We start from the raw sequence: 15,137 nt of genomic DNA on the forward strand, positions 1-15,137 counted from the left end.
ACATAAGTTCTGTTATACTTACAGACATGATCCAAACAGTTTTAGAAACTTCAGGGTGTTTTCTATCCAAATCTACTAATAATATGCATATCTTATATAGTAGAAGGAAGTTGAAATTGGGCACGCTATTTATCCAAAAGTGAAAATGCTGCCCCCTATCCTAGAGAAGTTAAGAACATTCTTATTTTCAATGACGGCCTAGGAACAATGGGTTAACTGCCTTGTTCGGGCAGAACGACAGATTTTTACCTCATCAGCTTGGGGATTTGATCTTGCAACTTTTCGGTTACAAGTCCAACGCTCTAACCACTAGGCTACCTGCCGCCCCATTTAGGCAGGTTACCTTTGTATTCTTGGGCACAGGGACTATGGTGGTCTGGTTGAAACATGTTGGTATTACAGACTCAGTCAGGGAGAGATTGAAAATGTCAGTGAAGACACTTGCCAGTTGGTCAGCGCATGCTCGGAGTACATGTCATGATAATCCATCTGGCCCTGTGGCCTTGTGAATGTTGACCTGTTTAAAGGCCTTAAACACATCGGCTGCGGCGAGCGTGATCACACAGTCGTCCGGAACAGCTGATGCTCTCATGCATGTTTCAGTGTTACTTGCCTTGAAGCGAGCATAGAAGTAATTTAGCTCGTCTGGTAGGCTTGTGTCATTGGCCAGCTCTCGGCTGTGCTTCCCTTTGTAGTCTGTAATAGTTTGCAAGCCATGCCACACCCGATGAGCATCGGAGCCGATGTAGTACGATTCGATCTTAGTCCTCTTTTGAAGCTTTGCCTGTTTGATGGTTCGTCAGAGGGCATAGTGGAATTTCTTATAAGTTTCCGGGTTAGAGTCCCACTCCTTGAAAGCAGCAGCTCTTCCCTTTAGCTCAGTACGGATGTTGCCTGTAATCCATAGCTTCTGGTTGACGTACGTCTGTACAGTCACTGTGGGGACGACGCCATCGACACACTTATTGATGAAGCCAGTGACTGGTGTGGTGTACTCCTCAATGCCATCGGAAGACTCCCGGAACAAATTCCAGTCTGTGCTAGCAAAACAGTCCTGTAGCTTAGCATCTGCTTCATCTGACCACTTTTTTATTGACCAAGTGCTTCCTACTTTCATTTTTGCTTGTAAGCAGGAATCAGGAGGATATAATTATGGTCAGATTTGCCAAATGGAGGGCGAAGGATAGCTTTGTACGAGTCTGTGGAGTAAAGGTGGTCTAGAGTTTTTTTCCCTCTGGTTGCACATTTAACATGCTGGTAGAAATCAGGTAAAACTGATTTAAGTTTCCCAGCATTTAAGTCCCCGGCCACTAAGAGCGCCGCCTCTGGATGAGCGTTTTCCTGTTTGCTTACGGCCGTATACAGCTCATTGAGTGCGGTCTTAGTGCCAGCATCGGTCTGTGGTGGTAAATAGACAGCTACGAAGATTATAGATGAAAACTCTCTAGGTAGATAGTGTGGTCTACAGCTTATCATGAGATACTCTAACTCAGGCGAGCAAAACTTCGAGACTTCCTTAGATATTGTGCACCAACAAATATACATAGACCGCAACTTTTTGTCTTACCAGAGGTTGCTATTCTATCCTGCCGATACAGTGTATAACATGCCAGCTGTATGTTATTCATGTTGTCATTCAGCCACGACTCTGTGAATCATAAAATATTTTTAAAAATAATGTGCCGTTGGTAGAATATACGTCCACTTTATTATCCAGTGATTGTACGTTGGCCAATAGTACCGGTGGCAAAGGCAGATTAGCCGCTTGTCGCCGGATCCTCAGAAGGCACCCCATTCTCCTTCCGTGAAACCAGTCTCTTTCTCAAATCAAATCAAATTTGCGAATGATGGGGATGAGGGCCTGTTTGGGTGTCTGGAGTAAATCCCAGACACCCAAACATCTCATCCGACAGTTCAAGGTGAGTAATTGCTGTTCTGATGTCCAGCTCTTTTCGGTCATAAGAGACGGTAACAACAACATTATGTACAAAATAAGTTACAAACAATGTGAAAAAACAAACAAAATAGCACAGTTGGTTAAGAGCCCATAAAACAACAGCCATCCCCTCCGGCGCCATCTTTAGAGTTATTAATGTGACTTTAGTTGTTCTACAAACGTTGGGCTATATGTTTAGATGTTTTATACATTGTAAGGCTGCATGATAGGACTCTAATGTGTCTGTCTTCACTTGTAGCCTATGCGAAAAACCCAATCACCTGATTGCTCTCAATGTGAGTGAGAGGTGATTAGGAGCGCGCTGGAGAAGGTCACAACGGCCACTGGCTGCAAAAGGAATATATTTTTTTAGGGTGCATTACGGCCACACAAAGAGGATGCCATCGTTAAATTCTAAGGGTGCTTGTCAAATTGTGAATGAGAGTGTGTACCGCCTGCGCAAAAAACAAAGCAGAGCTCATGCCTTTCAAGCGATTTTTTTTTTTTTTTTGCCCAACGTTTGTAGAACAACTAAAGTTACATTAATATCTCTAAATTAAGCATATTCAGCTTTGTTCAATTGTATTCTTCATACTATAAAATAATGCCACGGGATTCTAAGCAAATTTTGTCTGCTAAATGAACTAGTGTAGCCCACAGCCATTTGACATAGTGAAGAGGGTTAAACCAAGGCCTCATACCTTTTAAAGGGTTAATAAATTGTGTTATGATAAACTGTAAGGTCTCCTCTTCAGGAGATCTCTGTGTGTGTGTTAACCTGTTTTGAGCGTTGTATCCTTCAGACACTATCAGAAGACGAAAACTGTCTAGGGTACGTTCATACTCCTCCTGTCTGGGCCCCACCTGGCTATCTGAGGTTCTGAGAAATACGACGGGTTTTCTGAAAACACAAGGCTACCGCAGGCCTGATAAAAACAGCCACCTGCCAGAAGATGCTTGGACTCGTTCACCTTGTTATGACTCTATACTTGTGATGAAAGATCAAGTTGCGGTCAAACCCACTTCTGAGCTTTTAATTGCTGATAAAATGGTTGCTGCTCTCAGGGGGAGGTTAGATTTATTAAAATGTTGTTGCCAGGGAAACTCACGCAAGGAGGACTGGGAGAGGCTATATGAGTTACAGGATGTCTTAGACATTTTGCATAACCTGGGGAGAGCTATTATGTACTGTACTCTGTCTTCTGCCTACAATTGTATGACAAAAGGAATATTTTAAAACTTAAACAAAGAGTCTGTGTTTCCTTTCCATTACTAATGTATGTTTGATAATTATATAGACCTGATAATTTGTTTAAGAAATTGACCAATAATAGCCAGATCAGGACCTAACATAAGGACAACTCAGAGGATGCTATTCTGTTCTTCTGAAAGAAACTTTATTTTCTTAATTTCATGCTTCTTTAGACCTGTCCAAAATAAATAATGGATTTATGGTGATGGTGTCGGCTATATTACATGGATTTATTATACTTTTAAAAAATGTAGATGCAAAGGTCTACATCAGTGGCTTCTGGGCTATGTGTTGAAGCCAAAAGATGCTAAATGTGTTTGTTAATTAACGTTCAATTACCGTGAGACCGACAGTTATTTGCTTGACAATCACCGGCTGGTGAAATTTCGTGACCACCACAGCCCTAGTCCTAATCATTTCAGGGAACTGAACTGGCTTCCAGTTGATCTCCGGGTGGTGCAGATCAAACTGTTGATGGTTTTTAAATTTATACATGAACTTGCCCCCAGTTACTTGTCTCATAGCCAGCACACCAGAGCCAGTGTTGCCAATATCAGACCACTGCGCTATAGGAGCATGGCTGGAAAAAGCTCTTTCCTTAAGACTGGTGCAGAGGAATGGAATGTTGTTCCAAACAATATTAAATCCTTCACTACGCTAGGTAGTTTTAAGATAAACCGTAAGAAATGGTTTATGGGCAAAATGCTTTAAAACGGCAAAGGTTAAAGAAAGTATGATTGTATTGAATGAATGTTACATGGTAATCAAATCACATCTTATTGGTCACTTACACATATTTAGCAGATGTTATTGCAGGTGTTGCAAAATGCTTGTGTTCCTAGCTCTAACAGTGCAGTATTATCTAGCAATTCACACAAATCTAAAAGTAAAAGAATGGAATTAAGAAACATATAAATATTAAGTTGCATTGACTAAAATATAGAATACAGTATATACATATGAAATTAGTAAAACAGTATGTGTTCCATTATTAAAGTGACAAGTGATACCATGTCTATGTACATAGTGCAGCAGCCTAAGGTGCAGGGTTGAGTAACCGGGTGGTAGCTGGCTAGTGATGACTATATAACAGTCTGATGGCCTTGAGGTAGATACTGAAAAACAGCTTCTCAGTCCCAGCTGTGATGCACCTGTACTGACATCGCCTTGTATTTGTATATGTTCTGGATGCCCATTGGCTGCTGCTAAGGCAGCAGCTACTATTTCTGGCGTCCGGCAAAATTAAGGCAGTTATACAATTGTAAAATCATTACAATCCATTCATTACCGAATTCACAAGACATGCCACAAGAGGTCTCTTCACAGTGCCCAAGTCCAGAACAGACTATGGGAGGTACACAGTACTACATGGAACTCTATTCCACATCAAGTAACAAAAATTTGATTTAAAAAACACCTTGAGGAACAGCGGGGACTGTGAAGCAACACAAACATTGGCACAGACATACATACACACACACGGTAACATACGCACTATACATACTACAGGTCGACCGATTTATGATTTTTCAACGCCGATACCGATACCGATTATTGGAGGACCAAAAAAGCCGATACCGATTAATCGGCCGATTTGTATTTATTTATTTGTAATAATGACAATTTCAACAATACTGAATGAACACTAATTTTAATATAATACATCAATAAAATCAATTTAGCCTCAAATAAATAATGAAACATGTTCAATTTGATTTAAATAATGCAAAAACAAAGTGTTGGAGAAGAAAGTAAAAGTGCAATATGTGCCATGTAAGAAAGCTAACGTTTAAGTTCCTTGCTCAGAACATGAGAACATATGAAAGCTGGTGGTTCCTTTTAACATGAGTCTTCAATATTCCCAGGTAAGAAGTTTTAGGTTGTAGTTATTATAGGAATTATAGGACTATTTCTCTCTATACGATTTGTATTTCATATACCTTTGACTATTGGATGTTCTTATAGGCACTTTAGTATTGCCAGTGTAACAGTATAGCTTCCATCCCTCTCCTCGCCGCTACCTGGGCTCGAACCAGGAATACATCGACAACAGCCACCCTCGAAGCAGCGTTACCCATGCAGAGCAAGGGGAACAACCACTCCAAGTCTCAGAGCGAGTGACGTTTGAAACGCTATTAGCGCACACCCCGCTAACTAGCTAGCCATTTCACATCAGGTACACCAGCCTAATATCGTGAGTTGAAAGGCTTGAAGTCATAAACATAAACATAAAATGCTTGAAGCATTGCGAAGAGCTGCTGGCAAAACGCATGAACGTGCTGTTTGAATGAATGCTTACGAGCCTGCTGGTGCCTACCATCGCTCAGTTAGACTGCTCTATCAAATCATAGACTTAATTAGAACATAATAACACACAGAAATACGAGCCTTAGGTCATTAATATGGTCGAATCCGGAAACTATCATCTCAAAAACAAAACGTTTATTCTTTCAGTGAAATACGGAACCTTCCGTATTTTATCTAACGGGTGGCATCCATAAGTCTAAATATTCCTGTTACATTGCACAACCTTCAATGTTATGTCATAATTATGTAAAATTCTGGCAAATTAGTTCGCCAACGAGCCAGGCGGCCCAAACTGTTGCATATACCCTGACTCTGCGTGCAATGAACGCAAGAGAAGTGAAACAATTTCACCTGGTTAATATTGCCTGCTAACCTGGATTTCTTTTAGCTAAATATGCAGGTTTAAAAATATACACTTCTGTGTATTGATTTTAAGAAAGGAATTTATGTTTATGGTTAAGTACAGTTGTGCAACGATTGTGCTTTTTTCGCAAATGCGCTTTTGTTAAATCATCCCCCGTTTGTCGAAGTTGGCTGTCTTTGTTAGGAAGAAATAGTCTTCACAAAGTTTGCAATGAGCTAGGCGGCCCAAACTGCTGCATATACCCTGACTCTGTTGCAAGAGAAGTGACACCATTTTTCCTAGTTAAAATAAATTCATGTTAGCAGGCAATATTAACTAAATATGCAAGTTTAAAAATATATACTTGTGTATTGATTTTAAGAAAGGCATTGATGTTTATGGCTAGGTACACGTTGGAGCAACGACAGTCCTTTTTCGCGAATGCGCACCGCATCGATTATATGCAACGCAGGACACGCTAGATAAACTAGTAATATCATCAACCATGTGTAGTTATAACTAGTGATTATGATTGATTGATTGATTGTTTTTTATAAGTTAAGTTTAATGCTAGCTAGCAACTTACCTTGGCTTCTTACTGAATTCGCGTAACAGGCGGGCTCCTCGTGAGGCAGGTGGTTGGAGCGTTGGACTACTTAACCGTAAGGTTGCAAGATTGAATCCCTGAGCTGACAAGGTAAAAATCTGTCGTTCTGCCCCTGAACAAGGCAGTTAAGCCACCATTCCTAGGCCGTCATTGAAAATAAGAATGTGTTCTTAACTGACTTGCCTAGAAAACTTGAAATCGGCCCTAATTAATCGGCCATTCCGATTAATCGGTCGACCTCTAATACATACACTTGGATTTAGTACTGTATATATGTGGTAGTGGTGGAGTAGGGGCCTGAGGGCACACAGTGTGTTGTGAAATCTGTGAATGTATTTGTACTGAATACTCATGGAGAAAAAGGCAGGTGTTTATTTCGCCTTCGCAGAAGGCAGAAATCATGGTCACAGACAGGCAATGGTCATACACAGGTAGGCAAACAGGCAGGTGAATCAAAACTAGGACTGAAGGCTATAACTGGTTCTCACAAACGAGCTAGTAAAAGGCTTAGAGTCAAAACGAACAATTCCTCACAAAGGCACAAACAGAATGAGCTGAACTAAATAAAGAGCTGATGAGACCAGGTGAGTAACTAACACAGGTGAAATCAATGAACAAATATGACAAAATAAATACAGAACCTTACAGTATTGTAATGTTTTTAAAATTGTATAAACTGCCTTAATTTTGCTGGACCCCAGGAAGAGTAGCTGCTTCTGTCACGACTTCCGCCGAAGTCGGCCCTTCTCCTTGTTCGGGTGGTGTTCGGCGGTCGACGTCACCGGCTTTCTAGTCACCGCCGATCCATTTTTCAGTTTTGTTTTGTTTTGTCTGTATTACACACACCTGGTTTCAATTCCCCTATCATGTTCCCTATTTAACCCTCTGGCATTCATTTCTGTTCTGTCCGTGATTGTTTGTTTCGTTAGTGGTTGTTGTTAGTACTTGTGTGTTTGTTATATTCCCTTTGAGGAATTTTTACTTATTTTGAGTAAACGCTGTGGTTTCGCTCAACACCTGTGTCCTGCGCTTGACTCCGCTACTTCTCTGCACACAACCCTGACAGCTTCTTTGGCAGCAGCTAATGGGGATCCATAATAAATATAAGTACAACACACTAAATGTGTGCCCTCTGGGCCATACTCCACTACCACAAATCTACAACACAAAATCCATGTGTACGTGTGTGTATAGTGCGTATGTTATCATGTATGTGTATGCATGTGCCTATTTCTGTGTTACTTCACAGTCCAAACTGTTCCACAAGGTGTATTTTTATCTGTTTAAAAAAATTTTTTATTCTATTGCTTGCATCAGTTACCTAATGTGGAATAGATGTCCATGTAGTCATGGCTCTATGTAGTACTGTGCGCCTCCCATAGTCTGTTCTGGACTTCCGAACTGTGAAGAGTCTTATGCGGTATTGTTATGGATTTTATGAATAATGACTAAATGATGTATACATTTAACGTAGAACTATAACTAAAACTACCCTGTAAATAAATGTAACGGAATTCCTCAGGGATTCGACCAAAATGCAGCGTTGTAGTTCGACATATTATTTATTTACAACAAACAGACGAAGACGAAAAACTCTTGAATAAAATACAAAACAACAAACGAAGTAGACAGACCTGGACTACGAACTTACATGTAACGAAGAACGAACAAGTACTGACTACAAACAAACGAACGAACGATACAGTCCCGTATGGTGCAACAAACACAGACACAGGAAACAACCACCCACAACACCCAATGTGAAAACACCTACCTTAATATGATTCTCAATCAGAGGAGATGAAAACCACCTGCCTCTAATTGAGAACCATATCAGGTACCCATAAACCAACATAGAAACACAAAACATAGACTGCCCACCCAAACTCACGTCCTGACCAACTAACACATACAAAAACTAACAGAAAACAGGTCAGGAACGTGACAATAAATATGATGTGTGTTGTTTTAGTCAGAATTAGGACAAGGACTTTTTGTTCCTTTTTAGTATGTAAGCAGGGTGCAAGTGTGAGACAATGTATGAGATAAGAGGAGCTATCGACAGACAAGCTCTACTACTGTGTTCCTTACAGGACATTCTGTCCCCACCCAGGGAGGGGAGAGACCTTGGGCTTGTAGTAGATTGTATAACAGGTGGCAGACAATGTATGACAGGAAGACTTGTGAACTATATTGTCATTGTTTCTGAGAGGAGGAGGGACATTTATGACGAGATGTGAGGAATATAGACCAATGTACAGGAAATGATAGGCAGAACGTTCCCGTAAATAAACATTTGACTATTGTAGACTGGGCTTCTGTCTGTTTTTATTTCTATCAGTATCTTACAAATCCTGATATAGCAGACTGAGTAATTTAATTTAATTGGTTAAAGAACATGATAATTTAATTATCCTAACAGGTATGCATGAGTGTCTGAGCTGTGTGCTAGTCGTTTAAACATAGCTCAGTGCTTTCAACATGTCAATACCTCTCACAAATACAAGTAGTGATGAAGTCAATATCTCCTCTACTTTGAGCCAGGAGAGATTGACATGCATATTATTAATGTTTGCTGTCTGTGTACATCCAAGGACAAGTAGTGCTGCCCTGTTCTGAGCCAATTGCAATTTTCCTAAGTCCCAATTTGTGGCACCTGACCACACAGCTGAACAGTAGTCCAGATGCGACAAAACTAGAGCCTGGAGGACCTGCCTTGTTGATAGTGCTGTTAAGAAGATAGAGTAGCGCTTTATTATGGACAGATTTCTCCCCATCTTAGCTACTGTTGTATCAATATGTTTTGACAATGACCGTTTACAATCGAGGGTTACTACAAGCAGTTTAGTCACTTCAACTTGCTCAACTTCCACATTATTTATTACAATATTTAGTTGAAGTCTGGGGTTTAGTGAATGATTTGTCCCAAATACAATGCTTTTAGTTTTTCAAATAATTAGGACTAACTTATTCCTTGCCACCCATTCTGAAACTAACTGCAGCTCTTTGTTAAGTGTTGCAGTCATTTCAGTTGCTGTAGTAGTAGAGGTGTATAGTGTTGAGTAATCCGCATACATAGACACACTGGCTTTACTCAAAGAGAGGCTTCCATTATAAAGAACACCCTCTGTGTTCTGTTAGACAGGTAACTCTTTATCCACAATAGAACAGGGGGTCTAAAGCCATAACACATACGTTTTTCCAGCAGCAGACTATGATTGATAATGTCAAGAGCCGCACTGGTCTAACAAAACAGCTCCCACAATCTTTTAATCATCCATTTCTCTCAGCCAAACATCAGTATTGTATGTGGTTGTTGATTATCCTTCCCTATAAACGTGCTGAAAGCCTGTTGTCAATGTGTTTACTGTAAAATTGCATTGTATCTCGTCAAACACCTTTTTTTCCAAAACTTTACTAAGGGTTGGTAACAGGCTGATTGGTCAGTTACTTGAGCCAGTAAAGGGGGCTTTACTATTCTTAGGTAGCGGAATGACTTTTTCTTCCTTCCATGCCTGAGGGCACACACTTTCTAGTAGGATTAAATTGAAGATATGGCAAATAGGAGTGGCAATATCGTCCTCTATTATCCTCAGTAATTTTCCATTCAAGCTGCCAGACCCCGATGGCTTGTCATTGTTGATCAACAATAATTTTTTCACCTCTTCCACACTCACTTTACAGAATTCAAAATTACAATTCTTGTCTTTCAAAATGTGGTAAGATATACTTGGATGTGTAGTGTCAGCGTTTGTTGCTGGCATGTCATGCCTAAATTTGCCAACCTTGCCAATGAAATAATCATTAAAGTAGTTGGCAATATCAGTTGGTTTTGTAATTTATGAGCCATCAGATTCAATGAATGATGGAACAGTTTGCCTTTTTTCCCAACATTTCATTGAAGGTGCTCTAAAGCTTTTTACTAACATTCTTTAAGTCATTCATCTTTGTTTCATAGTGTAGTTTCTTCTTCTTTTCATTCAGTTAAGTCACATGATTGCTCAATTTGCAGCCAGGTTTATTTGCCATTCCTTTTCCTCATCCCTCTCAACCATAACATTTTTCAATTCCTCATCAATCCATCAATTAGTCATTTTCTTAATGGGTGCATGCTTATTAGTAACTGGGATAAGCAATTTCATAAATGTGTCCAGTGCAACGTCCATTTTTCTTACACACCATATTAGGCCCAGAAGTTTGGATCTTTGGTTTTCCTAGATATGGCTATTATTTTATGATCTGTACATCCTATGATTCTGGATACTGCTTTCAAGGACAATTCTGCAGCATTAGTAAAGATGTTGTAACGGTGTTCCTCCTCCCCTTCATACGAAGAGGAGTAGTGATTTGACCAAATTGCAGCGGGTTGTGAATACATATTGATTTAATAGACAAAACGGAAAAACACGACAAACACTTGAATAATTACAAAACAAATAAACGAATGTAGACAGACCTGGACACGAACTTACATACAACGTGAAGAACGCATGAACCAGGAAAACAGACTACATAAAACGAACGAACTAACAAAAACCGGAACAGTCCCGTGTGGCGTAACATACAGACACTGACACAGGAGACAATCACCCACAAACAAACAGTGAGAACAACCTACCTTAATATGACTCTCAATTAGAGGAAAACGCAAAACACCTGCCTCTAATTAAGAGCCATACCAGGCAACCCAAAACCAACATAGAAACAGAAAACATAGACTGCCCACCCAAAACTCACGCCCTGACCATCACACACATACAAAACAACAGAAAACAGGTCAGGAACGTGACAGAACCCCCCCCTCAAGGTGCGAACGCCGGGCGCACCAGCACAAAGTCCAGGGGAGGGTCTGGGTGGGCATCTGACCACGGTGGTGGCTCAGGCTCCAGACGCTGTCCCCACACCACCATAGTCACTCCCCGCTTCTGTATCCCCCTCCCAATGACCACCCTCCAACTAAAACCACCTAAATGAAGGGGCAGCACCGGGATAAGGGCCAGCACCGGGATAAGGGGCAGCACCGGGATAAGGGGCAGCACCGGGATAAGGGGCGGCAGGTCCTGGCTGAGGGACTCTGGCAGGTCCTGGCTGAGGGACTCTGGCAGGTCCTGGCTGAGGGACTCTGGCAGGTCCTGGCTGAGGGACTCTGGCAGGTCCTGGCTGAGGGACTCTGGCAGGTCCTGGCTGAGGGACTCTGGCAGGTCCTGGCTGAGGGACTCTGGCTGGTCCTGGCTGAGGGACTCTGGCTGGTCCTGGCTGAGGGACTCTGGCTGGTCCTGGCTGGACGGCTCTGGCTGGTCCTGGCTGGACGGCTCTGGCTGATCCGGTCTGGCGGAAGGCTCTGGCTGATCCGGTCTGGCGGAAGGCTCTGGCTGATCCGGTCTGGCGGAAGGCTCTGGCTGATCCGGTCTGGCGGAAGGCTCTGGCTGATCCGGTCTGGCGGAAGGCTCTGGCTGATCCGGTCTGGCGGAAGGCTCTGGCTGATCCGGTCTGGCGGAAGGCTCTGGCTGATCCGGTCTGGCGGAAGGCTCTGGCTGATCCGGTCTGGCGGAAGGCTCTGGCTGATCCGGTCTGGCGGAAGGCTCTGGCTGATCCGGTCTGGCGGAAGGCTCCGTAGGCTCTTGGCAGACGGGCGGCTTTGCAGGCTCATGGCAGACGGGCAGCTTTGCAGGCTCATGGCAGACGGGCAGTTCAGGCGCCGTTGGGCAGACGGGCAGTTCAGGCGCCGCTGGGCAGACGGGCAGTTCAGGCGCCGCTGGGCAGACGGGCAGTTCAGGCGCCGCTGGGCAGACGGGCAGTTCAGGCGCCGCTGGGCAGACGGGCTCAGACGGCGCTGGGCAGACAGATGGCTCAGACGGCGCTGGGCAGACAGGCAGTGCAGAAGGCGTTGGGCAGACGGCCGACTCTGCCCTGCTGAGGCGCACAGTAGGCCTGGTGCGTGGTATAGGCACTGGCTGCGCTGGAGAGGAGGAAAGCTCTGACAGCGCTGGACAGGTGGGAGCAGCTGGAGAGAGAACCCGGAGAGACAGCCTGGTGCGGGGGGCTGCCACCGGTGGACTGGTACTTGGAGGTGGCACCGGGTATACCGGACCGTGAAGGAGGACACGTGCTCTTGAGCACCGAGCCTGCCCAACCTTACCAGGTTGAATGGTGCCCGTAGCCCTGCCAGTGCGGCGAGGTGGAATAGCCCGCACTGGGCTATGCTGGCGAACCGGGGACACCATTCGTAAGGCTGGTGCCATGTATGCCGGCCCGAGGAGACGTACTGGAGACCAGATACGTTGGGCCGGCTTCATGACATCTGGCTCGATGCCCAACCTAGCCCTCCCAGTGCGGCAAGGTGGAATAGCCCGCACTGGGCTAAGCACACGTACTGGGGACACCGTGCGCTTTACCGCATAACACGGTGTCTGACCAGTACGACGCTCTCTCACTCCACGGTAAGCACGGGGAGTTGGCTCAGGTATCCTACCTGGCTTTGCCACACTCCTCGTGTGCCCCCCCCCAAGAAATTTTTGGGTCTGACTCTCGGGCTCCCAACCGTGTCGCCGCATTAACCCGCTGCTTGATCTGGGTTTGGTGGGTGATTCTGTAACGCGCTTCCTCCTTCTCCTCATCAGAAGAGGAGTAGCATGGATTTGACCAAAATGCAGCGGGTTGTGAATACATATTGATTTAATAGACAAAACGGAAAAACACGACAAACACTTGAATAATTACAAAACAAATAAACAAATGTAGACAGACCTGGACACGAACTTACATACAACGTGAAGAACGCATGAACCAGGAAAACAGACTACATAAAACGAACGAACTAACAAAAACCGGAACAGTCCCGTGTGGTGTAACATACAGACACTGACACAGGAGACAATCACCCACAAACAAACAGTGAGAACAACCTACCTTAATATGACTCTCAATTAGAGGAAAACGCAAAACACCTGCCTCTAATTAAGAGCCATACCAGGCAACCCAAAACCAACATAGAAACAGAAAACATAGACTGCCCACCCAAAACTCACGCCCTGACCATCACACACATACAAAACAACAGAAAACAGGTCAGGAACGTGACAGATGTGATCAATACATGTTAATGATTTCATTCCTGTATTGTTTGTAACTACCCTGGTAGGTTGACTGATAACCTGAACCAGGTTGCAGGCACTGGTTACAGTTTGAAGCTTTTTCTTGAGTGGGCATCTTGAAGAAAGCCAGTTAATATTTAAATCATCCAGAAAATATACCTCTCTGTTGATAATACATACATTATAAAATATGTCACACGTGCTGGCCTTCTAGGCAGAGTTCTTCTGTCCAGTGTCTGTGTTCTTTATCCCATCTTAATCTTTTATTTTATTGGCCAGTCTGAGATATGGCTTTTTCTTTGCAACTCTGCCTAGAAGGCCAGCATCCCAGAGTCGCCTCTTCACTGTTGATGCTGAGACTGGTGTTTTGCGGGTACTATTTAATGAAGCTGGCAGTTGAGGGCTTGTGAGGTGTCTGGTTCTCAAACTAGACGCTCTAAGGTACTTGTCCTCTTGCTCAGTTGTGTACCGGGGCCTCCCACTCCCCTTTCTATTCTGGTTAGAGCCAGTTTGCGCTGTTCTATGAAAGGAGTAGTACACAGCGTTGTACGAGCTCTTCAGTTTCTTGGCAATTTCTCGCATGGAATAGCCTTCATTTCTCAGAACAAGAATAGGCTGACAAGTTTCAGGAGAAAGTTCTTTGTTTCTGCCCATTTTGAGCCCGTAATCGAACCCACAAATGCTGATGCTCCAGATACTCAACTAGCCTAAATAAGGCCAGTTTTATTGCTTCTTTAACTAGAACAACAGTTTCAGCTGTGCTAACATAATTACAAAAGGGTTTTCTAATGATCAATTTGCCTATTGAAGTTATATACTTGGATTAGCTAACACAACGTGCCATTGGAACACAGGAGTGATGGTTGCTGATAATGTAAATATGTAAATATTCCATAAAAAAATGCTGTTTCCAACTAAAATAGTCATTTACAACATTAACAATGTCTCCACTCTATTTCTGATCTATTTGATGTTATTTTAATGGACAAAAAATGTGCTTTTCTTTCAAAAACAAGGACATTTCTAAGTGAACCCAAACTTTTGAACGGTAGTGTATGTTAACATGGGCTATTTTTAGCACTTTTCTGGAGTGCTTTCTTGTTTCCATTGCTTTACTGGGAAGCTTAGCAGAAGTAGGTATTATCATGTTAATTATGTTAGTGCAGGGTGAGCTGCACACAGTGGACTTCCTACTAGGGCACACCGCCTCAGTGCTAACACCATAAATCTGGTTCATAGACACATGATTGCGGCATACAATAGCTGTCGGATCAGGGCAGTTAGAGGGACATAAATTAGGTTACTTATATTGTGTCTACCAATGCCCCTAGTATAATGTACATTTGCTAAAGCATTATGATGACTCAGCGACACAATTGTAGGGATTAACTGAGAAGGGCTTAGTTCATTGATAAGTCATTGTTTCAACACAACCTTACAATGCTGTGAAAGGATCCAGGAACCCAAATTATTTGGGTGGATCCCATCCTCCATTTAAAACGTGTTTTGTTTCCGAAAGGTATCCAAATTGTCAACAAAAGTAGCCATTTGTGAAGAGAAAGAATCCTGCTAAAGCGTTCAATGCCACGAATCAAAGT

This window comes from Salvelinus alpinus, chromosome 12 (genome assembly GCF_045679555.1).
Source record: "Salvelinus alpinus chromosome 12, SLU_Salpinus.1, whole genome shotgun sequence".
NCBI lineage: Eukaryota > Metazoa > Chordata > Actinopteri > Salmoniformes > Salmonidae > Salvelinus > Salvelinus alpinus.